The following is a 17693-nucleotide window of genomic DNA, read 5'->3' on the forward strand; positions in this document are numbered from 1 at the left end:
AGTCACGGTTTGTAATGATTTTACAACACAGCAAAGGGATCTCATTGCTGAAAGTTATCAGTCAGTAGGACACAAACATTTTTCCAAGGCATTAGATATACAATGAAACTGTTATGATCTGCAACATGAACTAAGGAAAGATAGGGGAAGGCTGTCCCTACAGTAAGACTAAGCTGAATCCCTACGATGTAGCGGGCTGCCTGTTCCTAGCGAACAGACCCACCTTAGTCCTCGGCTAGTCTGAACGGAGACCTATAGCATAAGGGAAGGGGTCCCTAAAAGAACTAAGAACTGGGACAAAAAATGGGACACCTCCTAAACAGAGAAGTTGTTGCAGAACACAAAAATACAAATTGACAAAAAGGTACTAAAGGTCCCAGAAGGACCAAGTGAACTGACAGAGATAGGCAAAGAAGCACCTCGCTAGAGAAGCAGTCAAAAACTGAAATCCAGCCCAGCCAAAAGGGCGGAGCTGGAATATAAAGGCAAATGGTCACATGACCGCAAAACACAGTAAGGAAAAAAAACAAACAGGAGGGTTCTAACAGTACCCCCTCTTTTATGAGGATCCTCCGGATCCTCCAGGCCCAGGCCTATCTGGAAACCTCCTGTGGAAAGCTCTGACAAGCCTAGGGGCAGAGACAACATCCTCCCTTACCCAGGAGTTATCCTCAGGACCGAAACCCTTCCATGCGACGAGATACTGCAATCTCCCTCTATGCCACCTAGAATTCAAGATACGAGAAATTTCATATTCGCCGTCTTCCACCACAGGAGGAACTGTGACAGTGGCATCCCTATCAGATACATCAGCCTTTTTCAACAAGGAAACATGAAACACAGGATTAATCTTCCAGTAAGTAGGGACATCCAACCTAACAGCAGACGGGTTAACCACCTGAAGCACTTTAAATGGCCCCACAAACTTAGGACCCAATTTTTTAGAGGGAATCCTCAACCGCAGGTTCTTTGAGGACAACCAAACCATGTCACCCACAATAAACAAAACCTCCTTACGTTTTCTGTCAAAATACTTCTTGGACTTCTTGTTAGCCTCTTGAAGGTTGCAACGTACATTAGTCCAAACTCTCTCCAAATCACCAGAAAAATTCTCCTCCTCCGGCACCGCCGACCCCAATTTGGAGAACGAACCAAAAGACGGATGTCTCCCAGTACAACAAAAAAAAGGAGAACACCCAGCAGAGGAGGATGTATGGTTGTTAAGAGCAAATTCTGCGAGAGGCAGAAATTCAGACCACCCCTCTTGATTGTCCGCCACAAAACTGTTCAACATCCTGGTTCTTTCTTTCAGTCTGTCCATTAGACTCAGGATGATAACCAGACGAAAATGACAAATGGACTCCCAACCTGTCACAAAAAGCGTGCCAAAAGCAAGCCACAAACTGAGGTCCCCTATCAGAAACAATATCCGTGGGAACGCCATGAAGCTTGACAATCTCCTTAACAAACGCCTTAGCAAGTGTCTTGGCGTAGGGCAACTTAATGAATGGAACCAAATGACACATCTTATTAAAACGGTCCACGACCATCCAGATGACAGTGAAACCTTCGGACACAGGAAGATCAGTAATAAAATCCATTGTGAGATGCGTCCAGGGCACACTAGGAACCTCCAGAGGGCAAAGCAACCCCGCAGCAGGGGTATGTGAAGCCTTTGACCTAGCACACACAGTACTTTGACGCACCCACTTTATGACTTCCTTCTGCCATCCAGGCCACCAAAAACTGTGACTGATAAGTCTCTTAGTCTCAGAAATTCCTGGATGACCTGCCAACCGAGACTCATGACACTCCACAAACAAATCTCTCCTAAAGGTTCTAGGCACAAACAATCTCCCATGGGGAGTGTTAGATGGGGCATCATCTTGAGCTTTCAGAATCCCATCTTCCAAAACGGAGTCCAATGCCGGCACCACAACTCCTTTCTGTAAAATTCTCTTCTCCTCCTCGGCACCAACCGTAGGAGAAATGCTGCGAGATAAAGCATCGGCTTTAACATTCTTAGTACCAGGGATATAAGTAACAGAAAAATGAAACCGAAAAAAAAAAGTGCCCACCTAGCTTGACGGGCATTCAATCGCTTGGCAGCATCCAGATAGATCAAATTCTTATGATCTTTGAAAACCTGAATAGGAAATCTAGCACCTTCCAAAAAATGACGCCAATGTTCAAATGCAAGTTTAATAGCCAGCAACTCCCGATTTCCAACATCATAATTCAGTTCGGTTTCCGACAATATCTTCGAAAAAAAGGCACAACGATGTACTCCATCCCTGTTCTCCTGAGACAAAACTGCTCCGACCCCCACCGATGAAGCATCGACCTCGACCAAAAAAGGCTTGGTCTCATCAGGCTGCATAAGGATAGGGGCAGAACTGAACCTCTCCTTGAGATACACAAATGCATCAATGGCCTCAGTAGTCCACTGGACCGTATTCGCACCTTTCCTGGTGAGATCGGTCAGAGGCTTAACAATTCTAGAAAAATTCTCAATGAATTTCCTGTAATAATTGGTGAAACCCAAAAATCTCTGTATAGATTTCAAACCAATAGGCCTAGGCCATTCCTGCACAGCCTGAACCTTCACCGGGTCCATCTCAAAACCCTCGCTGGAGACAATGTAGCCCAAAAAAATAATTCTCTGGACAGCGAACTCACATTTCTCCAGCTTAGCAAAGAGTGAATTATCACTCAATAACTGCAAAACTTCACGTACACTCTGCCAATGGGACTCCAGATCTGGCGAATAAATCAAAATGTCATCCAAATACACAACTACATTCTTACCAATCAAATGTCTCAGGATGTCATTAATAAGGTTCTGAAAAAATGCAGGTGCATTGGTAAGACCAAAAGGCATCACCAGATTCTCAAAATGACCTATCGGAGTGTTAAAAGCAGTTTTCCATTCATCACCCTCCTTCACTCGTAACAAATTGTATGCCCCCCGGAGATCAATTTTAGAGAACCACTTGGCCCCCACCAACTGGTTAAACAAGTCAGGAATTAACGGCAATGGGTAGGAATTGCGTACGGTAATCTTATTAATTTCACGAAAATCCAGACATGGACGTAAACCCCCGTCCTTTTTTTTAGCAAAGAAAAATCCAACGGCCACAGGCGACTTAGAAGGTCTAATGTGACCAGCAGCCAGGCTAGTCTGTATGCACTCCTCCAAGGCCTTTCTTTCAGGGATAGTCAGATTAAACAAGCGACTCTTGGGAAGAGTAGCTCCAGGAACAAACTCAATGGCGCAATCATAGTCCCTATGAGGAGGTAAAACTTGCGACTCCTCCTCTGAAAAACCCTCCAAAAATCCTAAATAGGTACAGGTAATTCCCCTTTTTCCACAGCCGTAATGCGACCATTACAACATTTATCATAGCACTTCGGACTCCAAGACTTAATCACATTAGTAGACCAGTCCAGTAAAGGATTGTGAAGTTTTAACCAAGGCAAACCTAAAACGACCGGAGAGGGTAAATTATCTAATACAACCAAGTCCAAAATTTCTTGATGAACTCCATTGATAGTGAGGGGAAATGCAGCAACCTTGTGAGTAATACATTTCAAAGGAGTGTTATCAATTGCAATCACAGAAATAGGTGATGACAAAGGTTTGGATTCCAATTTAAGGTTTTCCAAAAACCCTTTATCAATCACATTAAGTGTTGAACCACAATCCACAAATACCTGAAATTCAATCAAATCTTCCTGCAGAGTAGTACTCCCTGAAAGAAACACTCCTGCAGAGCGTAAACAAGCTATACGGGCGTAACTGACCTTTTTTTTTTCTTTACTTAAACGAAGCTCACAATTCTTAATCAAATGGTCAGCTTTACCACAATAAAGACACAATCCCTCGGCAAACCTCTGGTCTCTTTCCTGAGAGGGGAGCGACCTCACCCCAACCTCCATCGGTTCTCCGCCGTCAGAGCAGACCCTCTGGGGACTAGGAGCTGACGTTACAGGAATTTTTACATCATTCACCCTGGACCTCAGTCTCCTGTCCACACGTACAGCTAATTGCATGGCATCCTGCAGAGTCTCAGGTGCACGGAATGCAATTAGCAGATCCTTAACCCTTTCACTCAGACCTGCAAGAAATAAACATTTTAGCGCCGCATCATTCCTTTTAACTTCTGAGGACCACCTTCTGAAGTGTATGCAATAATTTTTAACATCACCTGACCCCTGATTCAAACGCCTGAGTTCTGTCTCAGCAAATGAGATTCGATCAGGATCGTCATATAATAGCCCCATAGCAGAAAAAAACTCTTCTACTGACCTCAAACACGGATCATTAGGTTGGAGAGAAAAGGCCCACCCCTGTGGTTCCTTGCGCAAAAGTGACATAATAAAACCAACCCGCTGTGATTCATTCCCAGAGGACCTTGGTCTCAAATGAAATAACAAACAAGCATTTTTAAAGGAAAAAAAATCTTGCTGTTTACCATAAAAAACATCAGGCAGTCCTACCTTGGGTTCCACAAAATGCGCTCCAGGACAGCTACTCACGTGTTGCTGGAGCTCAGACACCTCCCGAGACAATCCCTGCAAGCGTTGAGCCAAATCTTGGACGGAAACCATACTGATCCCCGGATTTCTTTCCTTTTAGCTTTTTAGGGCTGGACTTACTGTTATGATCTGCAACATGAACTAAGGAAAGATAGGGGAAGGCTGTCCCTACAGTAAGACTAAGCTGAATCCCTACGATGTAGCAGGCTGCCTGTTCCTAGCGAACAGACCCGCCTTAGTCCTCGGCTAGTCTGAACGGAGACCTATAGCATAAGGGAAGGGGTCCCTAAAAGAACTAAGGACTGAGACAAAAAATGGGACACCTCCTAAACAGAGAAGTTGTTGCAGAACACAAAAATACAAACTGACAAAAAAGTACTAAAGGTCCCAGAAGGATCAAGTGAACTGACAGAGATAGGCACAGAAGCACCTAGCTAGAGAAGCAGTCAAAAACTGAAGTCCAGCCCAGCCAAAAGGGCGGAGCTGGAATATAAAGGCAAATGGTCACATGACCGCAAAACTTAGGAAGGAAAAAAAAACAAACAGGATGGTTCTAACAGAAACACTGTGAAGATGGTCATCAAGCAGTTACCAAAAATGTGGCACAACAGTGACATTACCTATAACTGAACATGCCTCAAAAATTGATGAAAAGACATGAAGAAAATTTATCCAGAAGGCTGCCAAGAGGTCTTCAGTGACATTACTGATTGTGTACTGCATTTGACAACAATCTCCAGTATTTTTCATATGTCTGGCCTGTGGAGTAGAGTGGCAAGATTGAAGCTGTTACTTCCAAAGAAAAACATCCAAGCCCAGCTATGTTTTGCCAAAACCTACATCAAGTATTCCAAAAGCATATGGGAAAATGTGCTATAGTCTGATGAGACCAAGGTTGAACTTTTTGGCCATAATTCCAAAAGGTATGTTTGGCACAAAGTTAACATTATACATCACCAAAAGAACACTATACTCATACTGAACATGTTGGACACAGAATTGTGCTTTGTGGCTGTTTTTCGGCAGCTGGAACTGAGTCTTTAGTCAAGGTGGATGGAATGATGAATAGATCCAAATATTAGTCAATGTTTGTAACAAAATCAGCTAAAAAACTGAAGATGAATTTCACCTTGCAGCACGACAACGACCCTAAGCATTCCACCAAATAACCTAAAGAATGGCTGCGCCAGGAGATCAATGTTTTTGAATGGCCTAGACCTGAATCCAATTGAAAATAGATTTTTTTTGTATGGCAACAACCTGGCATTTTAACAGGGGTGTGTGGACCTTTTATATCCACTGTAATATAGTGCAAACTATCAGACATGTCCACTGTCTCTTATCCCCTCCCAATAATAGCTCAAACAGTTCTTCTCTATGTTTATTCATGTATTTATTTAGTATATTAATAACTTTGTATGTTATATGGGCTATAAATATTAGATCTTGTAATATTGGTGACTTTTTGAGGACTTATAGATCTGCTTTGGCGAATTCACACATATCTGAATGTACTTGGTTGTAGTTTTACTAGGAGATGTGACAGCATACTAAATAGCATACTAGGGAGCAAGAAAAGTTGTTTGACTGCATGCTTAGAAATAACTTTCCTCGTAGCTTTATTTGACCTTGCTTTCTACCAACATTGACTGTGACACTACTATGTCAATAACTACAAAGTGTGTTCTTTACACATTATATACTATATAATTGCACATATTATAAGTTCTTAACTACTGAGAATAAAGTTCACATTTATGGTAAGGAGAATATATGCAAATGGAGAGGATTGTTACATTTTATGTGCTTTATCTTCACTCTATCACCATTTCTACATGCTATAACTGATTTTTATAAGGAGGAGTACTAGGCACAGAGCCAGATAAAAGGGGGATGGTAATGGGAGGTGTAATTTGGTACTTTAGAAAATGAAAAATACGATTCACATTGAACTGTGGAAAGGTTTGAGGCAAGACGTGTAACATGGCTACTGCTGGGAAAGTAAGTAGCTGTCATGTATTTATGTTTTATTAGTTAGTGGAAAATGACAACTCTGTCTTCTACTTCTGCTACAAAAGGACAATGTAATCTTCTATGCATTATAATTATAAAATGTTTGTACATAACTTTGTGGTAATCATGACCAGGATTCCTCTCTTAGGGTATGTACACACATTCAGGATTTGCAGAAGAAAATTCTGCTGCAAATCCTGATGTGTTGGCAGGAAAACCGCTGCGGAAAATAGGCACATTTTTGTCACATTTTTGTGGCATTTTTGTTGCACTTTTTCATGTGTTTTTTCGCACTCAGAATGGGTTAAATCTGCTGAAAAAATGCTGAATTGACATGCTGCAGATTCAAATCTGCAAGGAAAAAATGAGCAATGTCTACATGAGACTTAAGGGATCTCATTCACTTCGCTGGCACTGGAACTGGAACATCCTTCAGTTTTTTGTGACAAAACTGAGCAGAAAAGATGCGACAAAAACACAACATGTTCACATACAGAGTCATAAGGCTACCCTCATTCACTTACTGTTAGTAAGAAAAGATGATGGAGGGAGTAGTTTCAAGATTCTTCATATCATGCCTGCATTACCGAACAGATATAGTTCACAACTCAGCTAACACTTATTTCCATACTCATACATATTTCTTTGCAACTCTAATTATTTATAATTGTCGTAGAATCTTGGGTTTCCTTCTCCTAGGGCAGAGATTCAATATTCTAATACCATAGCCTAGTTATGTTGTGTTATGCTAAGCGCAGGTCCGGAGGGGAGGGGTAGTGACACAGGAATTCAAGGAACGTGTGTCTCTGCTCACAGTGTACAACAATGTATATACTTTGCCTGGAGTGTTCCATAATTGGGTTTGTTTTTTTTAAATATAATAATAAACATAGATTTATTTTACCAAACTAAACTAACAAATGAAAGGACTGATTCATTTAAGACAGGGATGGGGAACTTCAGGCCTGCGGGCTGTTTCCAACCCTTGAGGACCTTTTATCCGGCCCACAGGCTGATTCCTGAGGACCACAGTGCTTGGGCCATCAGCTGTATTTTGACAGTCCGCCAGCCCTTTAATTTGTTCTTGTTCTGATTTAAGAGAACCTGTCAGCAGAATTTTGTTTAGTAAAGTACAGCCATGACCATATTGGCGCTGGGATACTGAGTAAAATGATACCGTGGTGAAGAAATTTTTGTTTTGTGTTTTTTGTGTAATCATTGTCTATAGTTTTCTTGTGATGATATATTCGTGCATCGCAGCGAACCTGAGGGTAGGGTGTTATCTTGGTGCTCTGGCCCTTTGTCTGCCTCCTGTTTGTGAATGACATGCTTGTGCTGGTGCCTACATTAGGTCTCCAACAAAATGGCGCCGTAGTTGGCGCATGAACTGTCGCATCCATATCGGCCTCCAATAAGATGACGATGTCGACGATGCATGCACGGTCGCGGTCTCTAGAGGCGGACTTATCTTCCAGGCAGCGTCCTCCCCATAGCCTCCAAGAAGTCATTTACATAAAGTGATAAAAGATGATTTCTCAAGGCATCTGATATGAGACATACAGGTATCACTCTCCTTAGGTCTGTAACCTGTATGCCCATATTAATAGTTTAGATAGGTTAAATGTGGTGACAGATTCCCTTTAAAAAGTTGCATCATTTCTTCTTAACTCAGACGTTGGCAAAGTTTGACATTTATGTGCCAATCCTGGCCAGCTACAACAATATAGGTAGAGCATGGGTGGAACAGGGCGTGGCTTTGCCGACCATCAAATTCATGAAAAGTTATGCCATTTTGGTAGCGTAACTTACTCCTAAAGTGTACAACAGTCCTTGACTCCTTGTCTAGAGGCATTCGCCCCTTAATGAATTGGGTGCATTGTAATCCAGCAAGCCCATTCATTAACTTGCCAGTCTTAATGAATCAGCCCCGAAGTGTGCAATCTGATTGACATGGTCCTGGATTCTGACTACATAGTCCATATTGACATCTTTGATACTACATAAGACGTTTTAGCATGTCCTAATGCTTAATAGCTAAATGTACACATATACCCACAGATTCAGAATTTCATGGATAGTATTGAATATTGTAAGCCAAAATAAGGGTATGTGCACACGATGCAGAAATGAAGCAGAAAATTTCTGCATCATTTCTGCATCTCCCTGGCAGAAAAAACGCATGCAGATTGTGCATGCGTTTTTCCTGCAGAATACATGCGGATCCACATGCAGATTCACATGCGTTTCCGCATGCAGATTGACAAGCGCTTTCCAGGCGATTTTAGCATCACCTGGAAAGTGCTTGACAACTAGGTCACACTATATAAATCCATGCAAACAGCATGGATTTATATAGTGTGACCCGAGAGAGTGTATATACTTACTTCCGATGGCCCGCGCTGTCCTGCTTTACAAAGTTCCCGGCTGCCGGCAACTTTGAATTGAAAGACCTGCCGACGTCAGCGTCACGTGACCCGTCACATGACTCTGACGTCAGCGCAGGTCCTACAACTCACTGCAAGTGCCGGGAACCAAGCGGGAGCGCTGCGCGGGCGGACAGAAGGTAAGAATACATTTATTTTTTATTTTATTCTTCTTTTACAGCTTTTTTAATGGTACCTGGGTGTGGATGAGACTCTCCTCTCCTCCACACTCGGGTACCATCCTCATATTAGAACGCGCCAATAGCGCAAGTACAAATGCTGTCTTGCGGAATTGGCGCGTTCTAATGCAAGTCAATGGCGGCGAAATCGCCGCGTTTCCACAAAATTAATTGACATGCTGCGGATTTTTGACCGCAGCGTTCACGCTGCGGAAAAATCCGCATCATGGGCACAGCACATGCGGATTTCCATTGGTGAACATTGCTTCCCTTCTACCATGCGTTTTTCATGCGTTTCCGCGGCGTTTACGCAACTGCAAAAACGCCGCGGAAACGCATGAAATACGCATCGTGTGAACTCAGCCTAAATGTTATATGATACAGCAGTACTAGCAAGTGTAGAAAGTGAAAAAAAATTGGCATTTTGTTATTAGCAATACAATGGCCATGTCTCTGAGCACTGAACACCTTGTACTTCTGGGCACTCCAGAGAGGTTGCAGTTCTGGAATATGATAGAACTGGAGGATCATGGCTTCCTGGTCACTTCACTTTTCATTCTTCTCAAATCTTTGGCAATTAATGTGCACCTTTTTTCTCAACTCGTTTTTCACGACGCTGTTGACTATTTGCAACAAAACATTTGATGGTTCCATGATCACACCCCAATATCTTAGCAAATTCAAGAGTGCTGCATCCCTCTGTAAGACTTGTAACCAGGCAGTTAAGTTAAAGGCCTTTTCAGAGGCAGTTAAATCTCTTTTTTGGCCCATTTTGCCTGAGAAAAAAAAGCTGTCTAATAATTCCTAACACCTTGATAACTGATGTTGATATCCTTCATCCACATCCTCCCTCATTACACAAATACAGTTCTATTATGTTTTTCCATTCAGGTAATCAAATGTAAAGCAGCCGTGTGCTGGGGACCTAAACAACCACTCAGCATTGAAGAGATTGAGGTTGCACCACCAAAGGCGCATGAAGTTCGCATAAAGGTAATATTTATTCTTAAATATTAACTGTAATATTAACAAACTTTTTATAAATCAATTGCACAAGCAAATATATGAAACTGTGTAGTATATCTTAGAGAAATCTGCTTCTTTCCCCACTTATGAGTCATTTTTTCTTCTCCCAACTACCCAGTAAACTCACTATTCACTCTGAAAACAGCAAAAATCCGCATTGGTCAAAACAAGATGAACTGCCTGCTCATTGAAGTGTCAGAATAAAGTTGCATAATAAACTTTATGGATAGAGAAGGAGGCTGGAGGAGCATTGTGAGAAGCCACGGCCCCACTATCAGTATTTGGTCAGTATTCGTTCAGTATTTTTTTTAGGGAGTGGGAGCCAAAACCAGGTGAGGAACAATCAGAGAAAAGGTATAATGGAAACAAGTCACCAATTCTGTATTTATCACCCAATCCTCGTTTTGGCTCCCATTTCTGAGCAAAAATACTGACCGAAAACTGATAGTGGGGCTGTGGCCTAAGAGAGAGGCAAAGGAACACTCACACGCCAGCTGCTGCTTATCTCACCCCAGAGCTGGATTCCCAGATTCATAGCTCAATACTGATGTATGCCCTCCATGCCGCTGCCACTTCTGAACATGTGCTAAATAGAGACAAGAGAGCAAGAATCCCTGATGTCTGTGTGTTCAATGTAAGGGAGAAATCATAGCAGCTAATCTTCAGCCACTAGTTTAGCAATAATTATAATTTAGAGATAGAATCTGCAGAGGACAAAACTTGTAAAAATGCAAGATAAAACTCATATAAAGGCCAGAAATAATGTTATTCCTCGTGTACACAGTCTTGACATCTTATTCTGAACAGTCACCTGAAATGTCAGACACCTTTAACACTAGAACTACTGGAGTCATTTTGACTCCTTTCGTTTTTTATTTCTCTTCTGTGACTACATTTTTCAGAATTCTGGCTTGAAACTCGGTGACTTTTCCTCAAATATGATGTGAAAAAAGATTTTGTGAGAATAAATAATTTTGGTGAAAAATTTGCGCGTTTTTTTCAAAATTTACCAAGAACTACTGAAGGGAGTCATTTTGACTCCCTACTATATTTTGAGGTCCTTTTGTCACTAAATGTTGCTATAAAGTTTTGTGCATAATTTTTTCACTCTGTCTTATTTACCCTGATGTTCATATAGATGTAGTTCAATTTACATGTCAACTTTTCACATTTTCCTTGTGTTTTACCTGCTTGTATTACTGTGTAATGCTGAACAAAATAGCTTGTTTACTCTAGGCTCTTATCTTATGCTAATGAATGGTGGTGTTTTTCTAAGGTCCTAGCAGGAGACAGTATTCTGGATAGTAACTTTACTTTCAGTTCAGCTGAAGAGACAAAGAGAACAGACGCAGACATACGAGCTCTGAAGACTCATACAGGTATGAATTGTTATGAAATAGTTTAGCTGTCTGTCAACTGATTCAGCCCACCTACTTTTGAAGGTGGCAGAACAGTTATTATTTCTTTTAGTTTTCATTTCATTTCTATTTTTCAGCAGGGAACTATATAGAATTATGGAATTTGTGAGGAATATGGAGAGAAGACGTTTGATAAAGCCTCAGGATATTCTGGCTACTTTGCAATCCATACCGGAGGATGAATCGGAATCCGAATTGCAGGAACATGTATTTGATTCTGACAGTGATGAAGATTTCATTCCTCAGAACATATCAAGTGAATCTGAAGACTCAGAAGGAACAAATCCAGAAGGTAAGTAGTTATGTGTATTTATTTGTTCTTCCACACACTGAGTTAGGGCCTGTGCACACTAGCAGAATTCTGGCTGAATAGCCATCTGGATATTCTTGCCGCAATACAGGCCGTACCTGCCCGCTCATGCCTGAAGCTCCGCTCCGAACCCCGGGCTGGAGCCGCTGTCAGGGACAGAGCAGCGCTTGCTTACGCGCGAGCACGGCTCCGTCCCAGACAGCGGCTCCAGCCCGGGGTTCGGAGCGGAGCTTCAGGTATGAAACTCCGCTCTGTACCTGAGCGGGCAGGTACGGGCCGGATTGTGGTGAGAATATCCGGTCGGATATTCCGCCGCTAATCCAACCAGTGTGCACGGACCCTTACAAAACAAAAATTCTAAATATTCATCAACTTTTTTCCAGATATTCCAAGCACATCAACTGGGGATCGGGCTCATGCAGTTATGTTGCCTCGTGACCATCCTCCTGGTCGTGGACAGAAAAAATCAGCAAAACGTCCCAGAAATGAAAGAACAACAGATAACGATGGCGGCGAAGGTAAAGCAACAACAAACACCAGAGAAGGCGAATCTGAAGGAATACTAGTTTCAGCGGATGGTATTCAATGGAAACCTGTTGAAATTGGAGAACACTTGCCTGGTAGGCGTGACAGCCAAAATATTCTTCGAGAAGCACCTGGCCCTACAGGATACGCCAGAAGAAATATCATTATCGATAGTCCTTTGAGCGCATGGCGTTTATTTTTTGATTCATATATATTGACACATATAAAGAACTGTACGCTTGCAGAAGCATGCAGGAACAATAATTTACAGTTTACTCTATCTGATGAGGAGCTAGATGCATTCATTGCGATATTCTATGCTCGTGGAATATCTGGCACGAACCGTCACTCGATTAGCAGTATTTGGTTTAATGACTGGGGAATACCGTTTTGCAAAGCGACAATGTCTAGGGACCGCTTTGTTGAAATTATGAGGTTTCTCAGATTTGATGAGAAATCTACTCGATCGGAGAGACTGCAAACGGACAAGTTTGCTCAATTTTCTACTGTGTGGGACAGGTTTATTGAAAATTGTATTGCGTGTTACAAACCTGGCCCATACATAACGGTGGATGAGCAACTTTTCCCAAGCAAAACTAGGTGTCCATTCACGCAGTACATGCCTTCCAAACCAGATAAATATGGCCACAAATATTGGCTAGCTGTTGATAAGAGGAGCAAATATCTGGCAAATGGCTTCCCTTATCTAGGCAAAGATGACACACGCCGTGCTGAGGACCGTTTAGCTGACCATGTGGTAATGAAGTTATTGGACCCGTTTTTGAAAAAAGGTCGCAATGTTACAACCGATAATTATTTTACTTCAGTAAAATTAGCTAAACAGCTAAAAAGCAAAGGAACAACCATCGTGGGAACACTGAACAAGATAAGGCGAGAAGTGCCTAAAGAAATAAAATCCATGAAAGAGGAATTGTACAACACTAAAGTGTTTAGAAATGAAGACAATTTTACACTTACAGTATATCAAGGAAAGCCCAACAAAAATGTTGTCATTTTGAGTTCCGTCCATCCAGATGTTGTTGTTGCGTCTGATTCCGCTAAAAAAACTCCAGAAACGGTAAAGTTTTACAATGAAACAAAATATGGAGTAGATGTAGTGGATCAGATGGCACGAAAATATACCACACGAACATGCACAAGGAGATGGCCTGTTCATGCATTTGAAAATGCCTTAGACTTTGCGGGTATAAATGCATGGATAATATTCAAGGAGATTACCCACCAAAAAATGTCACGCAAGGCATTTTTGCAAACGCTTGTGAGAGAGTTGAGTGGTCCTTATGTCACAGATAGGGAAAAGGGTTCCACGTCCCAAGTTTCTACATGCTCAGAAGTGATGGTTCAAACAAAATTTTGCCAGATCAAAGAAAAGTGCAAGAAAAATACATCTGTCGGCAATTGTAAGACTTGTGGTAAGTCTTTGTGTGGGCAATGTACTGCCATAAATCAAAGGCAATGCCTAAAATGCGAAACACCAAATGTTTAGAAGGTGAATTCTGCGCCATATTTTCATTTTTATGCTCCTCCACCTACATTTTCTCTGCTTTTTGTTCTTCAGTTGTTGTTTATATGTGTGCACTTGAATAAAAAAAAATGTTTGAAAAACGTCTATTATAATTATTGTTATTTTCTGTAGAAAAATAAGAAAAGCAGAAAAAAAACAATCAAAAGCATTACTGTTGGATCTCACAATAATAATACATTACAAAAAATATAATTATTAATAAATAACCACAAATGAAACTCTAAAAATAAACGAAAACAAGCAAGGAGTCAAAATGACTCCTTTCAGTAGTTCTAGGCGGGGTCACGAGTCCAGTAGTCCTAGTGTTAATACAATTTCATTACAATTATTTAGTTGTAGCATATATTCCCCATTTTATAGCGATTAATTTGAAATGTCCCCTCAAAAAGATGTACTACTTTTACTGTTATAGTTAACCTGACAGCCGATACATGCTGCCCAATCCACAGGCGGAATGTATGAGACACTGGCAGCATGATCTCAGCCAGGTATGTCTGTGTCTGAAACGCTGCGGAGCTTCATAAGAAAACATACTTTAATAGCTGCCGGGGACTAAGAGCGCTCTGTAGACTAGTCGAACAGATGGATCCCCAACGGCTTCTCCCTGCCCACTGCCCTGAAGTGACAGGTCTCTGATTACGTGCACATATAGGAAGAAACCTGTCAGTCACTGGCAGCGGAAAGGCAGAAGCCACCAGGGACTTGCCTGTCCAGCTAGTTCGAGGTATTTCAGAGTCAAACATACCTGGCTCTGTTCAGACAGGCAGTGTCGGATTCATGCTGCCCACAGATTGGGAAGCATGTGTGACATGCCGTAGTAGTGCTGTTTCAGAGTGTGATATGCAGAAGTAGTGCTGTTGCTTTAAAAGCATTCAGCAACTATTAGAAGTAACAAAAGCACATGAGACAGGAAGTGTTGTGCTCCAGAAGCATCCAGCAACTAGAGGGGTTAATGACGCGCCCCCTGGGCCTGTGCGCTGCTGCTGTTCAGGGGGAGTACCCAGAGCCGGATCGCTGGGGGTTGTAGTTCTCCGTGGCGGTGACCCGGTCCGTGCCCAGGGTGGTCAAACCAGTGGCAGTCTATTTGTATGGTAATAAGTGTCCGACTACGCCACCCGTGGATTGCGGTCAGTGGGGACCGCCGCTGCGCTGCAGACCGCTGAGGCTGATGTTGTTTGCGCAGCTGAGTATGGGATGACTCCCCACGGGAGAAGTATTGCCTCAGGGCAGCTAATGTGGATAATGGTGGTAGTGATGGTGTGAGGGTCCCAGTTCTAGTGGTGCTGGAGCGGCAAGGAATCACAGAGACGTGTGGTGCAGTTTCCAAAGCTTTACTCACAGTTGTTGCTCCGGTCACTTCGGCCAGCAGTGACCGCCCGAGCCGTGCTGCGTCCACCAGGTGAGGGACTCGGTCAACTCCCAAGCAATTCCAGAGTGTGGCTGAAAGCTCCCCTCTCTTCCTTTCTACTGGCCGTCCCCACCAGTGACCCACCTTTGTCCAGCTTCCTCGGGCCTTCTGTTGGTGAAACCTCTCTCCGGTCTCCCTGACCCTATGCGGTATGCCTTTCTGGTGGATGTAGTGAGGGGTCGCACCAAGATGTGGTCACGACCTCCGGTTTTGACTGAGGATTAGTCGCCTCCACCAATTCGGGTTCCGGTACCCTGCTCTGTCAACCCTTCACCCAGGATCTCCTCTGGGAATCTGGGGTTCCTTCTGCCTTCGTGTCTCTGGGCCTTTCTTTGTGTTCCTTGCCTCCTTTCTCCTCCGTTTCAGTTCCTTTCTTACTTTCCTTCCTGTTCCTTCTCCTTTCTCTTTCTGCTGTCTCAGGCCTCCACTCCAGGCTTGCCTCTGGAGCTGGGCCCAGACTGAGCCACAGCTCCCTGTCAGCCCTCTCTGGCTGAGCTCCTCTCTTCTTCTCCTCCTCTCTGAACTGAACCCTGATCTAAGATGGTGCCCACCTTATATACCTCCCTCTATGTGTGAGCCCAGGTGACAAGCAACCAATGGGCTCCTACCTATGCCCAGAAACCCACCCCTATCTGCTCCTACACCACTGGGTTTTCCTCCCCCTCCCCACTCCAGCCAGGAACAGAAGCTGTCGTGCCTGCACTCTGTCTAGTGGGAGCACCGTTGGTCTGTTCCTCGGAAATGGGGTGTGTGTGGTGCATGCAGCCTACTGAGCCCCGGTCCACACTCCATCCTTACCCGGGAGTGGAATATCACACCTCTGGTTCGAGGTGCAATACCCCTGTAGCAGCCGAGTCCTCGGGGTGCTACATTAACACAGTCACAGGAGAAGGGGAGTGTTTTAGCAGAGCCCCAGGGGGATTATGGGGAAGTTGTTTATGGTCTGTCTGGAGCCGAAGAGAAAGGGTGTGTGTGTGTTCTGTATCTCACAGAAGCGCCCCTGCAAGTGAAAAGGATCCAAATCAGGAGTGAAGTTAAGCACTTGTCAGATAGAGTTCCTGAACTAAGAGTGCAGAGTATTGTCAGACAGAAAGATAAGGACTGGAAGAAATTGTATCACAGGGATCATCTCCCTCAGCAAACCCCGCCCCTCCTCCATCTCACTGTGCTGTAAAGAATGCTGTATTCATTAATGTGCCTTTGCATTAGAACTGTGCTGTCCTGTACTACTAGGAAGACTGTGAACTGCTGTGCTGCTAAGGAAACTGTACTGTTTGTCACTGGAGCCTGTTGCTCATAAGACTTAACTTGCACAGGCTGTGCGGCTTCTTATTAAATGGTACTGTTCTACTGTTTATGAGGACTCTTGTCAAATGTGTCTGGTCAGCAAGTGAAACAACCTACGTGTCTGTGCCTGAGGGTCAATACCCCTGAGTGCCTGAGAGAAGCTGCAGCACATGGTCTATGGTCGCCCTGAGTAACGGTTCCCCCAGGATTCCAAGGAATTCATGTAACCTGTCTCGCCCCTATCTGAACCTAGCAGCGTGCGTGTAACACATGTATCTGGCGATTTAAGTGTTACAGCTCACATTCATTAACCTTTTAACAACCTCTGACATACATATCTTTTTAACAGATTTCATGACAGTTGAATAAAGAAGGCTCATGAGCTAAATCTGATACATACTGAGCATTTCACAACCAGCACATGCCTCTAACAGCAGCAACTGGAACTAACTGTGATCGCTGCATTTACACGATCAGCTTGCTAGTGCGCTCATGCATCGACTCCCATCAGCCACCCGCTAACCTCCCTTGAGATTCGATAGCAGGGAAATGATGCATCACCATGCTGGGGGCCTGCTGAAGATCTCCATCATATTCCACTTGTGAAGTGTAACCTCCAACTGGGTTTCATGAGGAAATGTCAGTTACACTATATATTGTAGTATTTCAGTATATAATATGAGCGATCAAAATATAATAGATTCTGTATGCAACTATCCTGCAGTTTAACCCATATCTGCAAGTTAACAGAGGTTTTGTTTGCATAACAGGTTTCCTTTAAAAGGGATTGTGCTGTTTAACAGAAGAACATTTATTAAAACATTTTAACTGCAACAATCGAAACCTTAGAATACATTAAAAAGAGCCTGACACCTCCAGAAATGCTATATTGCTGCAGATATCTGTTTAATCCGCAAGTAAATAACATTTAAATCCTGCCTATCTGTTTTACTGGAGCCGAGTCTACAGGAAGAAAATTAAGTTATATTCTCCCTGCCGCTGTTCACTTCCAGTCATCA

This window comes from Phyllobates terribilis, unplaced genomic scaffold, assembly GCF_046119375.1.
Source record: "Phyllobates terribilis strain yellow unplaced genomic scaffold, ASM4611937v1 Scaffold_1__5_contigs__length_1240528914, whole genome shotgun sequence".
Classification (NCBI taxonomy): domain Eukaryota; kingdom Metazoa; phylum Chordata; class Amphibia; order Anura; family Dendrobatidae; genus Phyllobates; species Phyllobates terribilis.